Genomic DNA, 22,045 nt, shown 5'->3' on the forward strand with positions numbered 1-22,045 from the left:
TTTAAAATGTACATAAATGATAATTAAATATATAAAATGTAATTATAGTAAAATTTGAGTAGGGAAGGTAATATAATTTCATATAGTGTATATGAAGATAAAAATTCCTTAACTTAAATAGTGGTCCGTCCAAAATATTTGTCGTATGTATACATGTTATAACTTAGACATAATTAGTGCGCAATATATGAATATCGGCTAAGAGGTGTAAATATTTTTGATCAAGAGGTCAAATGTGTAACTTAGAAAAAAAAAAAGCAACTCATAAGCTAAACTAGGAGCTCAAAGGTTTTTGCATTGCTACATATATATGAGAACTGCAACTGTAACTGTAACTGTAACTGTAACTGTAACATCCATTCTTGTGTCTCATTGCTTTAATGTCTTTTTTCTTACATTTTCCGACTTCCGATTAACGCCGTTGTAGAATTTCCGGCAATGGGGATTTCCTTTAAGGTTTCCAAAACCGGTACGAGGTTTCGACCCAAACCAATCCGCTCGGAGTCGGAAACCTCTACCACCACCGCCGGCAAAGACAATGCGGTCGCCGTCGAAGTTACCGATACCAAAGGAAGGACATATTCGCTTGTCCCACAAACGGAATTCAATTCCTCATCTGCTGCAAAGATCACGGTTTGGATGTCTAACATTGTTCATATTCGAGCCTTTAAGACGATTCTGATTTAGTAGTTACGTTTGTTTTGTTCTGTGTTTTTTTTCCTTCTGTTTGTGGGAATATTGAACCTTGAAGGCTATTACTACATATGCTGTTAAGAGACTAGTGCAGTTAATTTTTTTGATAAGGTCAATTAATTGGGAGTTGTATATATAACTTTAATTAATTGCGTTTATTAATCGGATAAAGTATGAACACTAGTTGATTTCTTCCTATCTGCTTAAGCTTTGGTGTACAGAGTTACCCGGTACACCACTATCATTAAAGTAGTCTTAATGTTTTTCTTCCTCGGACACTTGTATCCATTTCATGGTCAGCTCTGGTCTTTGTTGCTCAGTAAGTCTGACTGAATGCAGTAACTTGCATTTTGGGTAGAACAACTACTTTATGAAGTACAGAGTCTGAAAGGTGGGATTTTGAATATCTTCACTTGGAGATTGTTGGTCGTATGATTTATTTATTAGTAATATTTTTGGGTGTGGATTCAACCCAGTGGTAGAGCCATAGCCAATAAAGGGTTTAATTGAATCCCCTTCCTTGGAAAATCATACTGTTAAATGGGGCAAAAATGATTCTTTTCATATACATACGTATAAAATTTTGATTCCTTCACATAAGGAAAATATTTATTGTAGTGACAAGGTAGTTCAAAAATTGCTTTAGGTGCCGGGCTTAAATTTTTTGAAAAATTGGCTTTGTTTTGATTAGTTTACTCTTCAAATTTGTTTTTTCACTGATAAAATCCTCTTGTTTCGTCATAGGGTGCAAGTGATCATGGGAGTGACAATGTTGCTAACCTCTCTGGTAAGTTAGAGTTTTGTGAAGGACTTCATATATCGGTTTCCTGGTTCTTTCTCTAAGTTAATTTTTACATCTTCTGTTTCTTTATTTCAAGAGTTAGCATTGACTATTTTACCTTACATTCTGCAGACAAAGAAGTTTCCTTCACATTAAGCCTTTTCTTGGATGGATATTCTATTCGGAGACCCTCAGAGGTCTGTTATTCATCTGGTCCAATCTAACGATTCTGAGGTATTAGGACTGAAGAAAGTTCTTTTCCTTTTATAATTGCAGAATGAATCTGGGCATCAAACTTCTGAAATTGTTCCAAAATTCTTAGTACATCCATATGATAGTGCATCTGAAACTCTCTTCTCAGTAAGTGTACTGTCCTTTTTGGTTTTTGTATTCTTTCCTTTTCTGTCTGTCTGTCTCTTATTTCTGAGTGTGTGGATCATCTGTTGATCTACACTGTATTTCCTAACTTGAGCGGTGGAGCTTGCGAAATTCTTTTTTATCCTTCAGCTAATGCTTTTAACTTTTGAGCTCTCATTTTAGAGTATTGTGTCTTTATGACAGTTTATGAAACCTGAGATAGAAATCTAATGCTCATTTGCAAGTTAATATTATATCTATGTCTATGTAGTTTTTAAGGGCAAAGACTTATATTGTTTTTCCTTTTTTCTCTAAACTTTTTCTTTGTACATTGTGCACTTGGAGGCAATTGAGTCTGGCCGACTGCCTGGTGATATTTTGGAGGATATACCATGCAAATATGTCGATGGGACCCTAGTATGTGAGGTGAGGTTTATTATAGACGTGTTTCTTCAATTATAAGTTCTACAACATTAGAGTATTGTGGGTTCTACTCCCTTCAAATTGCATTCATCATCAGGCAAGTAGAGAGCTCCAGTTGTTTTTTCTTATATTATCAGATGCTATTCTATGTTGCTCGGACTCTCCGAAAATGTGGCAGGATACGTGTCGGATCCTCCAAAAGTAGTGCATTTTTGAAGGATCCGACACGGGTGCGGCTACATTTTGGAGAGTCCGCGCAACATAGATGGTATTAACCAGCTTACTCATAAGAGCATAACACATTAAATTATCATTCCAGAGCTTGCATAATTGCTTTTCTGCTGGATGGTTCAGTCAGTCGGCGTTTCTCATAGAATGAATGTTACCATTTCTTCACCTATTCGTGATGACAATGTAGCTTTCAGGTTGCCTTTTATTTCTTATTAAGGGATTTGACTACTACTGCAGGTGCGGGATTATCGGAAGTGCTTCTCTAAAGCTGAACAAAGTGTGCGTTCTGCTACTGGTTCTCCTTTTATTACTAGATTATGCCTCAAATTGTCGCTTGAAAATGTGGTGAAGGATATTCCGCTGATTTCAGACCATGCTTGGACATATGGTGATCTAATGGTTAGTAAGATAAATCCCTCTTAGTAGCAACCAAATGTTTTGTGTTCTTAGCATTCTTTTATTTTCAATGTACGAAGTTGAATCACGGATATTAAGAGCTGTGGAACCACAACTTTGCCTAGACCCCACCCCGAAGTTAGACAGGCTTTGGAACAACCCAGTTTCCTCTAAGGTGATGAGTTAGTAGTTTTATTTTCCATCTTCCTCTGGGAAAATTCATTCTTTTATTTAAGCTGGTGCTGTATCATATTTGCAGTTAAGTTTGGGTCTAGGCAATATATTCAGGAAAAGACTAAGGGAGACTCCAGAAGTTACTGTCACATCTAATAGTAGGATCCATGGGAAAAAATGTTTGTATAGATAGAGTGACGGAAAACTCAAAGTCAGGAGATGTAGGACCTCTTGTGCAGCAGCCTCTTCATGACAATCTGAATGCACAGGATAATGTACCAACAGATTTGTTGACATTGAAACGTGACAGTTTTGTGTCCAAGGCCTCTGTTCCAGCGTCACCTTTGGTATCTCACCTGTCAAAATATCAAATGGGAGTTCAGAGTCCTAGAATTATGCAGGATCATAAGCCAGATATTGTTCTGAATGCATCAGTATCTTCTCCTGCTGCACCAGATAGGATGCTGTCATACACAAATGCTATGACTTCCCGTGCTTCTATACATGGCAAGAGAGAGACTCAGGATGGACAAGAATCTTCCCTGCCCAACTCAAATAAGAGAAGAGTTAGGCAATTGGTTGCTGATGTTAATTATCAGCAATATGTAGGCACACAGGTAGATGGCCTTCACACTCCAGATTATCATTGGAAGAATGCTTTATTACTGCCGCAGTCAGTTTCCAGGGCTATTCCTTATGCTAACACCATGCAAAACTACTGTCAACAGACTTTCCAAGGCGGCTTGAACCAAGAAGCTAGGACAATGCCATTTGCGCCAGGACAGCAAGGAATTAGATATAATGTAAAGAAACAGCCAGCTGAAATAGAGAGAATGGACCAATTAGAGCCTCGATGGACTAAGAATGAGAGGCAGGTGGGGGAATCAGCTATGAACCTTACGGATTTCCACCAGGCGCGATTACATCAAATACTTCCCCAGCAGTTAACGCAATTTAGTTTCCCACAGACAACCTGGAATGGTCTTGGTCAACCTCTTGAGACCAATCCCTGGAAAGCATACTCACTTCAAAAGAGGAAAATAGTGCAAAGTCCTTGTGCTTCTGCTGGAGGTTTGCGTGGATCTCCTTTATCATCTATATCTGGAGGTATTTCTGGTGGTCCAGTAGGACCTCAGTATGGTGCAGCTGTGGTAAATGGACTTACGCAATTGATGAAGGAGAAGCCAGCAGCCACATCTGTTCCTTCTGCTGGTGTCTTAACATTTATGACTTCCATTGCTAATGGTTCCATGCAGCAGCAACACCTGCCTCAAGTTGCTGCAAAGCGGAGATCCAATTCTGTTCCTAAGGCCCCTGTAATGACGGGAGCTGGTTCTCCTGCCAGTGCCAGTAACATGGGTTTTCCATTCTATGCAAGTAGTGCTTTTGTGGGAACTCCACCTCTGGCTGACCAAATCATGCTTGAAAGGTTCTCCAAGATTAAAATGGTGACAACGAGGTACATTGCTTACTCGAATTTTTCCCAAATAAACCAGATATTCTTTTGAATCACCACAATTATATCATGTCTAAAAGGGAGCTTTTGCCTTTTAGGTTGTGTCTATCAGCCAGAAAACTGTAGATACATGTGTTTCCTTTTGTAATTAGCTCAATTAAAATAATCTTTCTTGAATGTATTTCAATCCTTGTAAAGAACTTGACTTAGTACTCGTGGTCTGGAAGTGCCACCTAAGTTGCTCGGACACGGGTGAATATCTAGAGGTCGGATCCTTTGAGACATAAATATTAAGATTCGGGGATACGGATCCTAGTACAGATACGGGTGCGGAGATCCGGCTAAAAATAATTCAAAAAAATAAAAATATAAAAATTATCACTAAATTATGAGAAATTTTGCAGAAAACTTACGTATAGCTTGTAAAGTATGGATTTCTTCTTTATAGATAAATAAAGAAGGGATTGATTTTCCAGTAAGGTATGCTATTTTCTTCAAATTTACCCTAGTTTTAGTTCTGATTTCTAGAATCAAATTGTATCTTGTCTCGAATTTTTGCGTCCGTTGGGGTGAAAGTACCCAAAATTGTTTGACCAGATCCGATACAAATCCCATACCCACACCCATACTAATGTCGTGTCGACACAGGTGCGGCACCTAAAATGCCATGTCAGAACAACTTAGAGTGCCACAGATAAAACAATAGAAACAGACTGCTTGTAGGAGAAACTGAAGGATAGCATCATAACGGGAGCATGCTCGCTATTTCAATACTGATTTTCAGTAGATTCTCTGTGGAACCTTAGAAGATGAGATATATGAGATCTTATGCTTACAAGATGCCAAACAAAGATGTCGTTCTTTTATTCAACACTTATGTAATTAGTTTTTCTTTGTTGAGGTCTACTAGTTCATGTCACCCTTCCTAGAAGGTGGATATAAACTTTAGATGCTTCATGCTCATTAGGTGTATTATTTGTTTGTTAATGGTAACAGTTCACAGTTTATTACCAAAAAAGAAAAATGCCAAAACAAGCAAAGTTTTCTGTAGTAAAAGGAAAAAGTTCTCAGTTGCTTTCGCATTGTTCCCATTTTTGAGCTACAGCTGGAGGAGAAGTATGAGACTGGATTAATTTTCATAAAAAAAAAAGTATGAGACTGGATTAAGGAAAGATTGAAGAATCCCTTGTCCATTTTCCCTGCAGATTTACTGAAAAATATAATAGTACCAAGTAATCTTGAATTCTAAAACTTGATAAGCGCATAAACATGAGCAGAAGCTTATGAAATAAAAATGATTCATAATGTGAACAAATATAACAAAAAACTTGCTTGTTATCCTTTGGGGTATAATTGTTACTATTTTCAACTTCATTTGCACATTTAACATGGCAATTGTGGTGTAATTGCATCATGATGGAGCAAATTATAAAGCAAGTCAAAACAAAGGGGGTTGGGAGTACTATACTTTTTCTTAAATTATGAAGGACCTCCCTTGCTTTAAAAAGTCAATATACGTGGTCTTTATTTCAGTTGAACTTGTAGTTTCTTATTTATCAACTTACTTTCTTATACTATGTTCTTTTCAACCATTGTTCCTAGAGCAAGATAATTTAGTTTGTTGATGATATTCAATGGCTAACATCAAGGGCCTGAGAGTTTCAGGTTTCAACTTAATCGCAAAAAGAATAAGGTTGACGAGTACTCCAGAAGGAAACAAAATGTATATCCTGCTCAACAGCTGCTGCTTCATCTTTCCAATAATTCAAACAATGAAAATTTCAAAGATGAAATCTGCAGAATGGCACTGTCAAAGTCACTTGTTGGGGGAAGCATGAATATTTGCAAAAAAAGAGCCTTGACAATTCTGCAAACAGAGGAAGTACTTCAAGGTCTGTCTGCACTGCACTCCCCATCTAGATCAAGATATAGCCTAACTGATCTTTTTGGCTAACTTGACGTTATTCCCTAGAAATGGTTTCTCTTTTGTTCCTAAGGAACGAACTAGAATGATCATGTCAGAAAAGCCAAATGATGGAACTGTTGCAATGCATATCGGAGAAATGGAAGATGCTGAATACTTGACTGCTGAGGATTACCTCCCAACACTGCCAAATGCTGTGAGTTCTGAACACACACTGTTTATTATGGCTCATGCAATGCATGTGCATGCCTCTTCTTGCAGTGGATTTAATCAAGCTTGACAAGCTTCTATTCTGAAGCCAACCATTTAGAGCTGAATCCTCGATCAAAAAACCTCTTGTGGAACTCCCAATACAGAAGGGAAAAAAAGGAAAATGACATGAACAAATCATCTTTTGGGTTGGCGGGGGATGGGGGTTTTGGGGGGGGGGGTGGAGGGTCGCTCAAATCCCATTTCAAATGTATTACCTTTACCATTTCTAAAAAAATGTTGCAAATTTATTTGGTCCTCTTTTTTTGAGATGGCAACATTTGTATAATTAAAAAGGCACTAAGGCAGTGCAAAGCCACATGTACAGGGAATAATAGATCAATCTTGATCTATCTTAACTACAAAATGCCTAACATGTCTACCAAAGATTCTGTATCCTCTACAAAATTTTCTTTCCACAAAAAATGAAACAGAAGAATACAGTTCATCTTGACATCCTGAATGGAGTTGTATTTGTCTTCAAATACTCTTTAGTTTCTTTCCTTCCATACTGTCCACCATATGCCTGCAGGTATCAATCTCCAGCATGTCTTTTGTCTCACTGAGTCTCCATTGTTGTTCCAAGATTTTAGTAACTCTGCAGTAGTAGCTGGCATAGACCATCTTAGCCCAACAATGTTAAGGAACAACTGCCTTAGTTGACTAGTAATAGGGCAGTGAAGGAATAAGTGGCTGTTTGTTTCCAATTCTCTGCCACATAAGAGGCATCTACAACAAAGTTGGAATGATGGAATCCCCTCCTTTGCAGGTTTTCTTGAGTTAAGCATGCTTCTCTTGCTACCACCCATGTGAAGCAAATCACCTTAGAAGGAGCTTTAACTTTCCAGGTACTCTTCCATGGCCAACCATCTATGTGATGGTCATTGTTTGACACCATAAGATAAGCTGATTTGAGAGTATAAATCCCATTCTTGCCACTGTTCCAGATAAGAGAATCTTCATGATCTTTAAACCTTGGAAAGCTTCCAAAGGAGTAAAAAACTCAGCAATTCTCCCAAGCTCCCAATCATTCAGACCTCTTCTATAGGATGTTCCAACCATGTTGTCCCCAATCTGCTTCCATTCTAAGATCAGGCGCTGTAGCAATGCAGTAAAATTCAGGGAACAGTTCGTTTAGTGGACCATGTCCTAGCCAATTATCATTCCCAAACAATGGCTTCCTTCCATTTCCACCCTTTATGCTAGTGTTGCACAACATAGAATTCCAGAACTTCCTGATAGTTTTCCAAGCTCCCACCCCATAAGGAGCAGGTCTTGTGCCCACTGATCCAACTGGTCATACTTCTCATATATGAGATTCCTCCATAAAGCATTAGTCTCTAGATGATACCTCCACAACCACTTCATGAGCAGACTCTGATTGTGTGCCTTTAATTTCCTGATACCTAGACCCCCTTGCCTTTTACTGGTAATGAGTGAGTCCCAGTAAACTACATGAAAACTAAGTGAATGGCTCTCTTGTCTCTATTACCCCGCCAGATAAAATTCCTTCTTGCTGCATCTATTATTTTTCTTACCTTAACTATAACAACAACAAACCCAATGAGATCCCACAAGTGGGGTCTGGGGAGAGTAGAGAGCTTGTTTTCGGTAGACCCTCGGCTCAAAAACAGTGAAAACGAAGCAATAAACAGATAATAGCAACAACAGGTAATAGGCAACGGAAGCAAACAGTAAAGTGTGTAATAACAAAGATCTAGGAATACGAAAAATGCAAGAATGGTGCCAATACTACAGGTGAGAGTGAGATGCCGTGTAATAACACGAAACTAGGAATAGGAAAAAGTAAGAGTAGTGCGTAAGACATGGAGAAACTCTTGACTGCATGTCAAGCCACAACCTTAATTCTCGACCTTCACACCTTCTTATCGAGGTCATGTCCTCGGTAAGCTGAAGTAATTTTCTTACCTTAATAGGAAATAAAGACATGACATATGTTGGAAGTGCATCCAAAATAGAATTCACTGAAACCACTCTACCTTCCAGAGAAAAATATTGGCTCTTCCAAGTTGCAAGTCTCTTTTCACATTTTTCTACTACACCATCCCGTATTCCTTGGGAAAATGTATTTGGTCCTCTTTCAAGCTCCTCTTTCTAATATTGCTTCGAAGCTATTTAAGAAAAGATTGTACATGTAGCACCTAAAGGTGTGGCTTAGTAGTCAATAAAGTGGGTTGAGAGCCATGAGGTCTCAGGTTCAAATCCCAACGGAGGCAAAAACACTAGGTGATTTCTTCCCATCTTGACCAAACCTTGGTGAATAGAGTTACCCAGTACCTCTACTAACGGAAGGTAGCAGATACTCCGTGGAATTAGTGAAGGTGCGTGCAAACTGGCCCGAACATCATGGTTATAAAAAAAAGATTGTACATGTGGCTCTTATAGCAGTTCAAGCTATCTTTGTTTAGTAGTTCAATTGATCAGAAGAATCAGCATGCTAATTAATTTTAAGTGGAATTTTGGTGTATAAAATAAGAATATCTCAGATTCCAAATTTGCCGTGGGATTCACTTATCAAACCCTTATGCTAGGGTAAACCAATATTTTTGGAGCATAGCTTTCTGATATAGATTTTCCATGATGATGTTAACTTCAGATGGATTCTGAGGTTGTCATATTGAGATGCTCAATGGATTCAAATTGGTTGGTGATGTTTGTAAGCTGTATCTGAAAGAAGGAGAATTGGAGGATAGCTCATGGTAGAAATTATTAAAGTCATCTTATATGTTTTTGATTGAACATTTAAAAAGCTGTGCAAATAGAATGAATCTCCAGTGTTGTGAAGAGCATGAAGCGAGGAAAAGCGACAACCCCCATTTCACGAGAAGCGAGACGCGAAGCGCTCACTTTTTTTAAGTGAAGTGGAATTAAAAAAAAAATTAAAATAAATACTGCATAGAAAACACATGTAATTGTAAGCAAATGTTCAATACTTCAATTAAAAAACTAAAGAGTAGCATCAATTAAAGCACAAAATGAGCATCCTATTCTTCTACAAGATTATCAAATTCTTGTATTCCACTATCATTATTATATTGCTCGTCATCTTCTTCAACTTCTTCTTCTTAATCAACTAGGGACAAAGTAGCTGTCTCTTTTCCCTTCCTCTGTGAACTTGAAGTTGAGGTACTCCCCCTTAAACCATAAATTCTCTCCCCAATTCCACGCGCCTCCGCAACGTCACCCCAAGTCAAATCAGAAGTATCCTCAAATACTTCTTCATCTGCATGATCTTCCGGGACTCCAGTTAGCCATTCATTAGCTTCATCGATGTTGTCCAAACTAATTGGATCAATTACATTGCCAGCGTTGTAACGACGCCTCAATGTTCTATTGTACTTAATGAAGACTAGATCATTGAGACACTTCAAGGTTAGTTTGTTCCTCTTTTTGGTATGAATCTGCAAATAATAAGTAATTAGTAAGATTAGGACAATTGAGATATAATTTAATTATCCCAATATACTAAATCTTTCTTCTTAGTTCTTACATGCTCGAACACGCTCCAATTCCTTTCACACCCGGATGAGCTACATGTTAGACTTAGAACCTTGATGGCAAACTTTTGTAAATCTGGAGTGGAATGACCATATTGCTTCCACCATTCAACTGTAGAAGTAGAACAAATTTTCAAAACATAATATTGATAAAGAAATAACTTATTATTAACTATAAAACAACATATAAGCACTCGCTCACCTGGTGACTTCGTCTTTCTTTATCTAATCGCCATGTTTTTTTCCAAAAAGTTGCTCAGCTTTCCTATAAATACTAAATTGCTCTGTTATTTTATCTTGCACGGATTCTTCATGTATCAACTTCTGAATACATTCATAGTATCCATTCCACAAAGGTTCATCTCCTAGAATCCTCTCTTCATTGTGATAAAACAGTTCCGGGTTCAAAACAAGTCCAGCTGCATGCAAAGGGCTATGAAGCTTATTATCCCACCTTTTATCTATGATCTCAAAGACTCTTTTGAATTTTCTTTGATCACTAAAAGAGGCTTGAATAGCCTCATTTGCCCTATCAATTGCTTCGTACTGGTAGCCCATTGGTGACCTTTGCTCCCCATCCACCAAACGAAGCACTTTAACTAAAGGAACACTAATCTTCAATGCATGAACCACATTGTTCCAGAATGAAGGAGAAAGTATAATATCTACAGATTCTCTCCCTCGAGCTTCCCTTACATAGGCACTGCTAGTGTACTCATCTGAAACAAACAACTTCTTCAAATCGCTTTTGTGCTCATACATCATATGCAAAGTCAAGAAAGCAGTAGCAAATCTTGTCTTTGCAAGTTTCACCAAGCTTCTTTGTTTAATGAATCTCTTCATCATGTTCAATAACAAAGGCCTTTGAACAATATAGGAATGCACTCTAATTGCCTGATTAAAGACTGTACTGAAGGATCTTTCCTTGAAAATGTCACCGAATATCAAATTAATGGAATGTGCTGCACACGAAGTCCAATAGATATGCGGGTACCCAGCAGACATCAAATCACCAGCTTTAACATTTTCACTGGCGTTGTCCGTGACAACTTGAACAACATTTTCTGCTCCAATAGAGTCTATTGTACTCTTGAACAAGGAGTACATTTTGGTTGAATCAGTTGAAGAGTCGCTTGCATCAACAGACTCAAGAAACAGGTTTCCCTTAGGAGAATTCACCAAGATATTGATGATCATTTTTCCATTTCTCGCCGTCCACTTATCCATCATAATGGAACAACCAAACTTGTTCCATTCTACTTTGTGCTCCTCCACGATTTTGTTCACCTCTGCCACATCTTTTTTTAGATATGGCCCTCTAACTTCATAATAAGTTGGAGGCTTCATTCCTGGACCATATTGGCCTACGGCCTTAATAAAAGCAGCAAAAGTGTCAGTATAATTAACACAATTAAAAGGAAGACCTGCATCATACATCCACCGCGCAAACATTGTAACTGCACTATTCCTCAAAATCGCTTTGGCATCAACTTGAGGATTACCACTTTTTCCTCCCTTATCTCCAGATTTTTGTGGGAAGTAACAATTTATAGGACCTTTGGTCTTTCTAGTAGATCCACAACTAGAAGACATTGGTGGAAGCATCCTTCCCCGCTTTTGTGATTTTGGTGGAAGTGACGAAGCATCGTCACCTTCTTCTATTTCATCATCATCATCATCATCATCAAGATTATAAAGTTCTTGTTCATGAATCATTTGAGTCTTTAACTCTTTCTTTCTTTGAAGGTATGCTTTCAATTCTTCCTTCACATGCCCCGGAACTTTAGGACAAGATGCAACATTTGGATCACCACCGATTAGATGCGCTTTTTGATGGCAGATTCCTCCATTTGAAATCTTATCACAAAAAAGACATCTAATGGCCATCTTGTTGGTCTCGCTAACTCTTGAAGAGTAAGCCCAAGCCGGGTCTTTCCTATCTTCTTTTGGCGCCATTAAAAGAACAACTACATAACACATACGAAAGGCAATAAGAACTAAAAATAAAAGATATAATAATTGGGCAAATATTTAGGGCAGAAACTGGAAAAATTGGGCAGAATTTTTCTGAAAAAAAATCCCCAGCATTTCGACGCTTTTTGGACGTTTAGAAAGAAAAAGAAGAAGAAGAAGAATGAAAATCAAAAGTGCAGAACATACCTGTTGAAAGTTGCTGTTGTACTGTTGAAGAAGAAGAAGAACAACCCTAGTTTGAAGAAGAGAAATCACTGATGTTGTTTGAAGTTAATGAAGAAGAGAGGAAGAAATCGCTGTTGTTGTGTTGAAGAACCCTAGTTTCTCGCTGCTGTTGAAGTCTCGAAGAAGTCCAGACTATTTAGAATACCAAGTTTTTAATAAAATAGGGCTTTGGGTATTTTAAACAGAGAAGCGTCTCTCGCTTCTTCTCGCTTCACCGCTTCTCGCTTTTTACAGAGAAGCGGTCTCTTTTTCGTACCAAAGCCGCTTTTAATGGCAGAAGCGATGAACTGTGCGCTTCGCTTCGCTTCTCGATGTAATAACCTGAATTATTTTTATATACTTATTAATTGTGAGACTAGAGAAATTAATTTTTTTATTTATAGCTATTGGGTCAAATATTAACCTAGGGAAAAAAATTATTATATATAATATATAAGGTAATGTATTAATTAAATGGCTAGCGGATTAATTACACATGACAAATTGAGAATTAAAAATAAATAACTTTAGATATTATTTAAAAGATTAATAGGTGGGATAAGCCCACCTATATTTTTATATCTCGTGTGAGAGTGTCTGGGTGTTAAATACATATATTAGGGCTTATACCTGAGAAGAAAAAGAATCAACGGAAGAAACTCCTTGGAATTGATGGCGGCTGAGTATAGCACTGTAAGTATACGATCAGGTATTAGAATTTCATTGAATACCTCTTTGCAGTAACTCCTTCCTTTGTTTTGAAAGAAGAATAAAGTGAACATGTGTTGTTGTAATGATTAAAAATTAATATTATGTGTGTAATGCTTATACAATGATTGGGTAATCATGAGATAATCTGATCCCTTTCTTTCTCATCTTTAACCTAGAACTAGAATACATAATAATCATAATGATTGGGTAATCATGAGATGTGAAATTGTACAATAAAACAATAGTCAACTTGGTTAGCACGAATAATCAATGTTCCGCAATTGTTAAGTTATATTTGAGACCACTGTCTCGACGTCCACTACTAAAAATACAACATTTGATATTGATTTGGGTACATAATCGGATTAATTGGATTGAGGGTTGACTTTGATTTGGATTTATTCTAAAATTATAGAAAGTATTTATCTAGACTAATTAGGACGTGTTATTCAACATATTGAATAGATTGAGGCCATAGGAGGACGTTTGTTTGGTGTTCTAGACGTTGCAAAGTTGGGGAACTTCTCGTTAACGAGGTAAGTGAGACTTTAAGCTTTGATGCTTGCTTTTCCAAAAACCGTTTTGAAAATATGTTTTGTCTACCTGGTCCATGTGTTGGGACAAGCGTGCGCTTGGTAGCATCGGTGGTCATTGACCTGCTGCAAATATATATTATTTTGTATAAAACTAAAGCATTTAATAAGTGATTTGTGATGTGGTGTAGCGTAGCCTCGTACTATTGCGTTGGGGCGTTAGAAATTATTTCTTCGCTGCCGTAATATATTTGGGGCATTGGTATGCCGCCGCTATATATTTGGGGTGTTGTGTATGCCGCCATGATAGATTTGGGGCATTGTGTACGCCGCCCCTATATATTTGGGGCATGTGTATGCCGCCATAGTAGATTTGGGGCATTGTGTATACTGTCGGGGACTCGTTGGGGTGTTTGGTTAATTTCCTACACTGCCGTTAATGACAAGTCCTTAGTATAGATTGTGTTGAGATATGTATAATATTGCTGTTGAATAATTGTTTGGACCTTATAGAGTAATTATATGATAAAAGAATTTCTGTGCATATTATTTGCGTGCTTGTATTTTCTAACACTTGTTCCAGAGGTATTCAGAGTGGCGGGTCGAGGATCTTACTGGTTATATTTACGTATAACTCACTCTTACCTGCATGTCTATGCAGATACTAGTGTAAAGACGGAGCTAGTAGCCGACGAGTTCGCTAGAGTTGATTCAGTTATTGAGGTGAGCCGCCGCATTGTTCGTGGAGGCAGCCCAAAGACTCTTTATCATTTATTTATATGAGGTCTTTTGTAATTCTCTTAGATGCTCCATGGTCTAGTGTGGGATTTGGGCTAGAGTTTTGATCTAATATTTTGAGATATTAATTGTTCGTAATAGTTATTAGATTATTTGGATACTCATTTAATTAATCAAATGCTGCAAATTAATGGCTAAGGTAAGAAAGTATGGTTCGCCCGGCAGATGGTGTTAGCTGGGTGCCAGTCACGTCTAGGGGGTAGTTTGGGACGTGACAAAGTTGGTATCAGAGCGTAGGCTTTAAGTCCCGAGTCATGGAGCAGTGTTTGGTAGAGTCTTATTCATGGGTATGTAGGCGCCCATACTTATGATCTTGAGGCTACTAAGCATTTAGGATGTTTTCCCTTTTTTCATTCCTCATTCGTGCGTTAAGATGGATCGAGTTTATTCTTAGGATGTCCCCTTTGCAAATGGATAGACCACGTGTATCCTTCGCTAATGGACAACATAGTTTACTTGAAAGTCTTTAATATCACATATACGACCAAGATTGGCCTAGAGTACATAAGATATTGTGTGCATTGACTTTAGTTGAGAATGTACAAGTTGTAATTATTCGGGATAGCTCTAGTTACAAAGTAACCTCTGTTGCAAAAAAATTACATATAAAATAAAAAAAATGAGGAGTTACTTTTTGAACATTGACAATATGTGTGAATGGTAAAGTGGCATAAGGATATGATTTTCTTCTAAGAGTGAATTATCCAATATTCGAGTTTGTGAATACAGCCCCCAATTATGGGTTTGGGTAAGTGAGAAAAGAGTTGCGCGAAAATGTAATAAGTGTAAATAGATTAGCCATGTTCAGGTTGTTGGTTTTGGTAGTGAAAGATATTTTGAGGAAAGTAGTTAAACAATTTACTCAACTTCATGCGTCTTGAAGAGATTTGATAGTATTAGTAATATCGTGATAGTGATGTTATACGTGTGACTTTGGCATAAGTATACATAATCCAAGTGCATGGTATATAAGTATGATAGTGAGATTACATGATGCAAAACTTGTTAATGGTGACAGTCCATGAGTGAATGCTAGATTGCGAGAGAAAATAAGACTTAAGTATTTGGTTTAATGCATCAACATAGTAAGAGGTAGAGTATGAAACTCAATAAATAGTGGCATGATTAGCTATTAAAATAAGGTAAGACATACAATATGAAGACTGTCATGCACCGTATTAAACAGAGATAGACAATTCGAAGAATTCAAATACTTGAAAAAAACACACAAATATTATCGAATTCAGTGTACCGTCCTGACAATTGTCATGATATGCATTGTATCTTGTACTGCATGAGTTGGGAAAGTTTGAATATTGACGAAATGATGTGATAACTGAAAAGGTATAATTTTTACCCAAGTGGGGGATCCTACTAATATTGATTATGTTTATCAGACATGTGAGATCACAGTTAGGATAGAGGGATAGTTGCAAATTTGTTATGGTTAAGTGAAAGCATGGATTGACTGGTTCCATTATATTTAGTACTCCTAATGTTCTATACGTGGTGACGATTCTAGTGAGGAGACTATGTTTGTGGATGGAGTATATAGAAGTTGTGTGATATTGGTTCAGGGAGGGGACAGTGTAGTTGCTCTACTAGTGTTGCCGATCTCTGACTTTAACGTTGTTATGTGAATGGGCGGATTTGTGTTGTGCTATGTGGTGCATAATTTTCAAATAGATGATATTAGATTTGTTGGTTCTTATGGTTTTAGAATAACGTTTAAGCGTATTCCCGATTGTCATGAGCGAGCAAGTACCTTATACGAAGGTTTTACAAGAGATGAATAGAAAGTGTTCAATATATCTAGCTATGACTTAAGACACTAGTAGAGATTCTGACTCTTGGGATACTGGTAGTTGTTAAGAAGTTTCCAAATGAGTTACACGAGACGTATGTGGTGTAAATATGAAAAGACAATATGAGCGTAACGAGGAAGTTTTCATATCTCTATTTTCTAGGGTATAGCTCGCTTAACATTCGAGGACGAATGTTCTTTTTAGTGGAGGAGAATGTAATAACTTGAATTATTTTTATATACTTATTAATTGTGAGACTAAAGAAATTAATTTTTTTATTTATAGCTATTGGGTCAAATATTAACCTAGGGAAAAAAAGTTGTTATATATAATATATAAGGTAATGTATTAATTAAATGGCTAGCGGATTAATTACACATGACAAATTGAGAATTAGAAATAAATAATTTTAGATATTATTTAAAAGATTAATATGTGGGCTAAGCCCACCTATATTTTTATATCTCGTGTGAGAGTGTCTGGGTGTTAAATACATATATTAGGGCTTATACCTGAGAAGAAAAAGAATCAACGGAAGAAACTCCTTGGAATTGATGGCGGTTGAGTATAGCACTGTAAGTATACGATCAAGTATTGGAATTTCATTGAATACCTCTTTGTAGTAACTCCTTCCTTTGTTTTGAAAGAAGAATAAAGTGAACATTAAATAACTAGTGTTGTTGTAATGAATAAAAATTAATATTATGTGTGTAATGATTATACAATGATTGATTAGCAGATTATATAGAAATATAGGAAATTTCAAAAATAAGATAATCTGATCCCTTTCTTTCTCATCTTTAACCTAGAACTAGAATACATAATAATCATAATGATTGGGTAATCATGAGATGTGAAATTGTACAATAAAGCAGTAGTCAAATTGGTTAGCACGAATAATCAATGTTCTGCAACTGTTAAGTTATATTTGAGACAACTGTCTCGACGTCCACTACTAAAAATACAACGTTTGTTATTGATTTTGGTACATAATCCGATTAATTGGATTGAGGGTTGACTTTGATTTGGATTTGTTCTAAAATATAGAAAGTATTTATCTAGACTAATTAGGACGTGTTATTCAACATATTGAATACATTGAGGCCATGGGAGGACGTTTGTTTGGTGTTCTAGACGTTGCAAAGTTGGGGAACTTCTCGTTAGCGAGGTAAGTGAAACTTTAAGTTTTGATGCTTGCTTTTCCAAAACCCGTTTTTAAAATATGTTTTGTCTGCCTGGTCCATGTGTTGGGACAAGTGTGCGCTTGGCAGCATCGGTGGTCGTTGACCAGCCGCAAATATATATTATTTTGTACAAAGCTAAAGCATTTAATAAGTGATTTGTGATGTGGTGTAGCGTAGCCTCGTGCTATGGCGTTGGGGCGTTAGAAATTATTTCTTCGCTGCCGTAATATATTTGGGGCATTGGTTTGCCGCCGCTATATATTTGGGGCATTGTGTATGCCGCCGTGATAGATTTGGGGCATTGTGTATGCCGCCGCTATATATTTGGGACATTGTGTGTGCCGCCGTAGTAGATTTGGGGCATTGTGTATGCTGCCGGGGACTCGTTGGGGTGTTTGGTTAATTTCCTACACTGCCGTTAATGACAAGTCCTTAATATAGATTGTGTTGAGATATATATAGTATTGCTGTTGAATAATTGTTTGGACCTTATGGAGTAATTATGTGTTGAAAGAATTTCTGTGCATATTATTTGTATGCTCGTTTTGTGTTTGTATTTTCTAACACTTGTTCCAGAGGTATTCAGAGTGGCGGATCGAGGATCTTACCGGGTTATATTTACATATAACTCACTCCTTATCTGCATGTCTATGCAAATACTATTGGTGAAGACGGAGCTAGTAGCCGACGAGTTCGCTAGAGTTGATTCAGTTATTGAGGTGAGCCGCCGCATTGTTCGTGGAGGCAGCCCAAAGAGTCTTTATCATTTATTCATATGAGGTCTTTTGTAATTCTCTTAGGTGCTCCATGGTTTAGTGTGGGATTTGGGCTAGAGTTTTAATCTAATATTTTGAGATATTAATTGTTCGTAATAGTTATCAGATTATTTGGATACTCATTTAATTAATCAAATGCTGTAAAATAATGGCTAAGGTAAGAAAGTATGGTTCGCCCGGCAGGTGGTGTTAGCTGGGTGTCAGTCACGTCTAGGGGTTAGTTTGGGACGTGACACTCGCTTAAAGCGAGGAAGCGGTCGCTTTTTTAATCACTGCTTTCCAGGTACTCTTCCATGGCCAACCATCTATGTGATGACCATTGTTTGACACCATAAGATAAGCTGATTTGAGAGTATATATCCCATTCTTGCCACTGTTCCAGATAAGAGAATCTTCATGATCTTTAAACCTTGGAAAGCTTCCAAAAGAGTTAAAAACTCAGCAAAATTCTCCCAAGCTCCCAATCATTCAGACCTCTTCTATAGGATGTTCCAACCATGTTGTCCCCAATCTGCTTCCATTATAAGATCAGGCGCTGTAGCAATGCAGTAAAATTCAGGGAACAGTTCGTTTAGTGGACCATGTCCTAGTCAATTATCATTCCAAAACAATGGCTTCGTTCCATTTCCACCCTTTATGCTAGTGTTGCACAACATAGAATTCCAGAACTTCCTGATAGTTTTCCAAACTCCCACCCCATAAGGAGCAGGTCTTGTGCACCACTGATCCAACTGGTCATACTTCTCATATATGATATTCCTCCATAAAGCATTAGTCTCTAGATGATACCTCCACAACCACTTCATGAGCAGACTCTGATTGTGTGCCTTTAAGTTCCTGATACCTAGAACCCCTTGTCTTTTACTGATAATGAGTGAGTCCCAGTAAACTACATGAAACTAAGTGAATGGCTCTCTTGTCTCTATTACCCCGCCAGATAAAATTCCTTCTTGCTGCATCTATTATTTTTCTTACCTTAACTACAACAACAACAAACCCAATGAGATCCCACAAATGGGGTCTGGGGAGAATAGAGAGCTTGTTTCCGGTAGATCCTCGGCTCAAGAACAGTGAAAAAGAAGCAATAAACAGATAATAGCAACAACAGGTAATAGGCAACGGAAGCAAATGGTAAAGCGTGTAATAACAAAGATCTAGGAATGCGAAAAATGCAAGAATGGTGCCAATACTACAGGTGAGAGCGAGACGCCATGTAATAACACGGAACTAGGAATAGGAAAAAGTAAGAGTAGTGCGTAAGACAAGGAGAAACTCTTGACTGCCTGTCAAGCCACAATCTTAATTCTCGACCTTCACACCTTCTTGTCGAGGTCATGTCCTCGGTAAGCTGAAGTAATTTTCTTACCTTAATAGGAAATAAAGACATGACATATGTTGGAAGTGCATCCAAAACAGGATTCACCAAAACCACTCTACCTTCCAAAGAAAAATATTGGCTCTTCCAAGTTGCAAGTCTCTTTTCACATTTTTCTACCACACCATCCTGTATTCCTTGGGAAAATGTATTTGGTCCTCTTTCATGCTCCTCTTTCTAATATTGCATCGAAGCTATTTAAGAAAAGATTGTACATGTAGCACCTTAAGGTTGTGACTTAGTAGTCAATAAAGTGGGTTGAGAGCCATGAGGTCTCAGGTTCAAATCCCAACGGAGGCAAAAACACTAGGTGATTTCTTCCCATCTTGACCAAACCTTGGTGAATAGAGTTACCCGGTACCTCTACTAACGGAAGGTAGCAGATACTCCGTGGAATTAGTGAAGGTGCGTGCAAACTGGCCCGAACATCACGGTTATAAAAAAAAAGGTTGTACATGTGGCTCTTATAGCAGTTCAAGCTATCTTCGTTTAGCAGTTCAATTGAGCAGAAGAATCAGCATGCTAATTAATTTTAAGTGGAATTTTGGTGTATACAATAAGAATATCTCAGATTCCATATTTGCCGTGGGATTCACTTATCAAACCTTATGCTAGGGTAAACCAATATTTTAGGAGAATAGCTTTTTGATATAAATTTTCCATGATGATGCTAACTTCAGATGGATTCTGAGGTTGTCATATTGAGATGCTCAATGGATTCAAATTGTTTGGTGATATTTGTAAGCTGATCTGAAACAAGGAGAATTGGAGGATAGCTCATGGTAGAAATTATTAAAGTCATCTTATATGTTTTTGATTGAACATTTAAAAAGCTGTGCAAATAGAATGAATCTCCAGCTATTTGTTAATGTTCTGATTCTTACATCATGCCTTTTTTTTTGTTACAGCACTTTGCAGACTTGCTAGCAGCACAATTTCGTTCACTGGTAGGTAATTGTGTGAGATTTAAGAGCTAATATTCAGCATATTCTTCCTGCCCTTATTTTGCCTGTATGCCTATGTGTTTGCAGCTGATACGTGAAGGGTGTCTTGTGGAGGATCATATCCAACCAAAACCGATTTGCATGAATCATGCTTCAAGCGATGACACCATAGAGACAGGAACAGCCCCAATTGATTCTATCTCTGAAATGCAACAATCTGAAAGGGTCTTCCTTAACAGTGTTGATGCACTAGTAAATTCACCAGCCTCAGTTGGTTCTGACACTGAAATGCAACAATCTGAATGGGTCTTGGTTAACAGTGTCGATGCATTAATAAATTCACCCCAGAATAACAGTGTTGATGCAATAGTAAATTCACCCCAGAACATGCAAGGCCAAAGACTACTGCCTCCTGGAAGCGATCAGCAATTACAGACTTCTCAGGGACGCCTGCCTGGGGTTTCAATGCTTACCAGACAACAATCTGATCCTCTAGCCCCTCTGCATCAGCAGCGGCAGCAGCATAATCAAAATCGTTCGGTGCAACAGCAGCATCCGCAGTTACAGAAATCCACCTTCATGCATGCTGTAAATCCAATGGCTCATTTTGACAGAGTCAGCCTGAATTCCGATCAGCAGTTGGCTAATAACATGGATATTAAACCCTCTCCACCACAACTTCAGCAGTTACTACAGCAGCAGCAGCAGCAGCAGTTTCAGCCGCGACAACTGCAGCCGCAGCAACCACGAATGCAGAGGAAACTGATGATGGGTCATGGAAATGTAGGTATGGGGAGCATTAACAACACCATGGATGCACCAGGTGATCTTGGTAATGCTTTTGGCATGGGAGGTGTGAGAGGAGCTGGTCAAACTGGAATTTCAGCTCTGCTGGGTTCTATTCCAGACATGGGCAAAATAGCTCAGAAGCCAACAAAGTTGAGCCAGACTTCTAATATTAGTAATGCAATCAGTCAGCAACTTTGCATTGGGGCACTCACTCCACAACAAGCTGTTCTCATGGAAAACAAGCTGAGAATGGGCTACGGCATAGAACTACACGAATATGTTGGGGGGTCACTGTCAAGCATGGGTGGTATGACTGAATTAGACAAATACAAGGATCCCAAGAAAGGATTTAGGACATAGCTTGCAGACATTTCTCTTTTTCTTGTTTGGGTATTCAATCACCTGTACAGGCCGAAAGAACACACTTGGATGTCAGCTTGATAAGCTGGTTGAGCAACTGATAATCTAGGTTTGTTGATATATTAGTGCATCTTACATAAGTCTACTTCCATTTGTCTAAATATGATAATCTATTTTGTTCAGTATGATATTTCTAGATGTTTAGTTTACTTTGTCGAGAATAGCTGCATCTCTTTCTTAGGCTGTGATGCATGGAGGCAGTGAAATAGTTGTAACCACTCTTGGTTGACGAACATGTAAACGAGTACAATGTGTTAGCTTAGAGTGGTTAATTCATAATAGGAAAGTTGACAACTTTTCAATTTGAATTAGGAAACTGTAAATATCAGC

General features: G+C 37.8%; 1 pseudogene; it reads left to right on the plus strand.

Moving 5' to 3' along the window:
• The first annotated feature begins 318 nt into the window (after positions 1 to 318).
• On the plus strand, positions 319 to 21,795 carry LOC104246044 (protein PHYTOCHROME-DEPENDENT LATE-FLOWERING-like; annotated as a pseudogene).
• The last annotated feature ends 250 nt before the right edge of the window (positions 21,796 to 22,045 follow it).

The sequence above is a fragment of the Nicotiana sylvestris genome, chromosome 10, assembly GCF_000393655.2.
Source record: "Nicotiana sylvestris chromosome 10, ASM39365v2, whole genome shotgun sequence".
In the NCBI taxonomy this organism is placed as follows: Eukaryota; Viridiplantae; Streptophyta; class Magnoliopsida; order Solanales; family Solanaceae; genus Nicotiana; species Nicotiana sylvestris.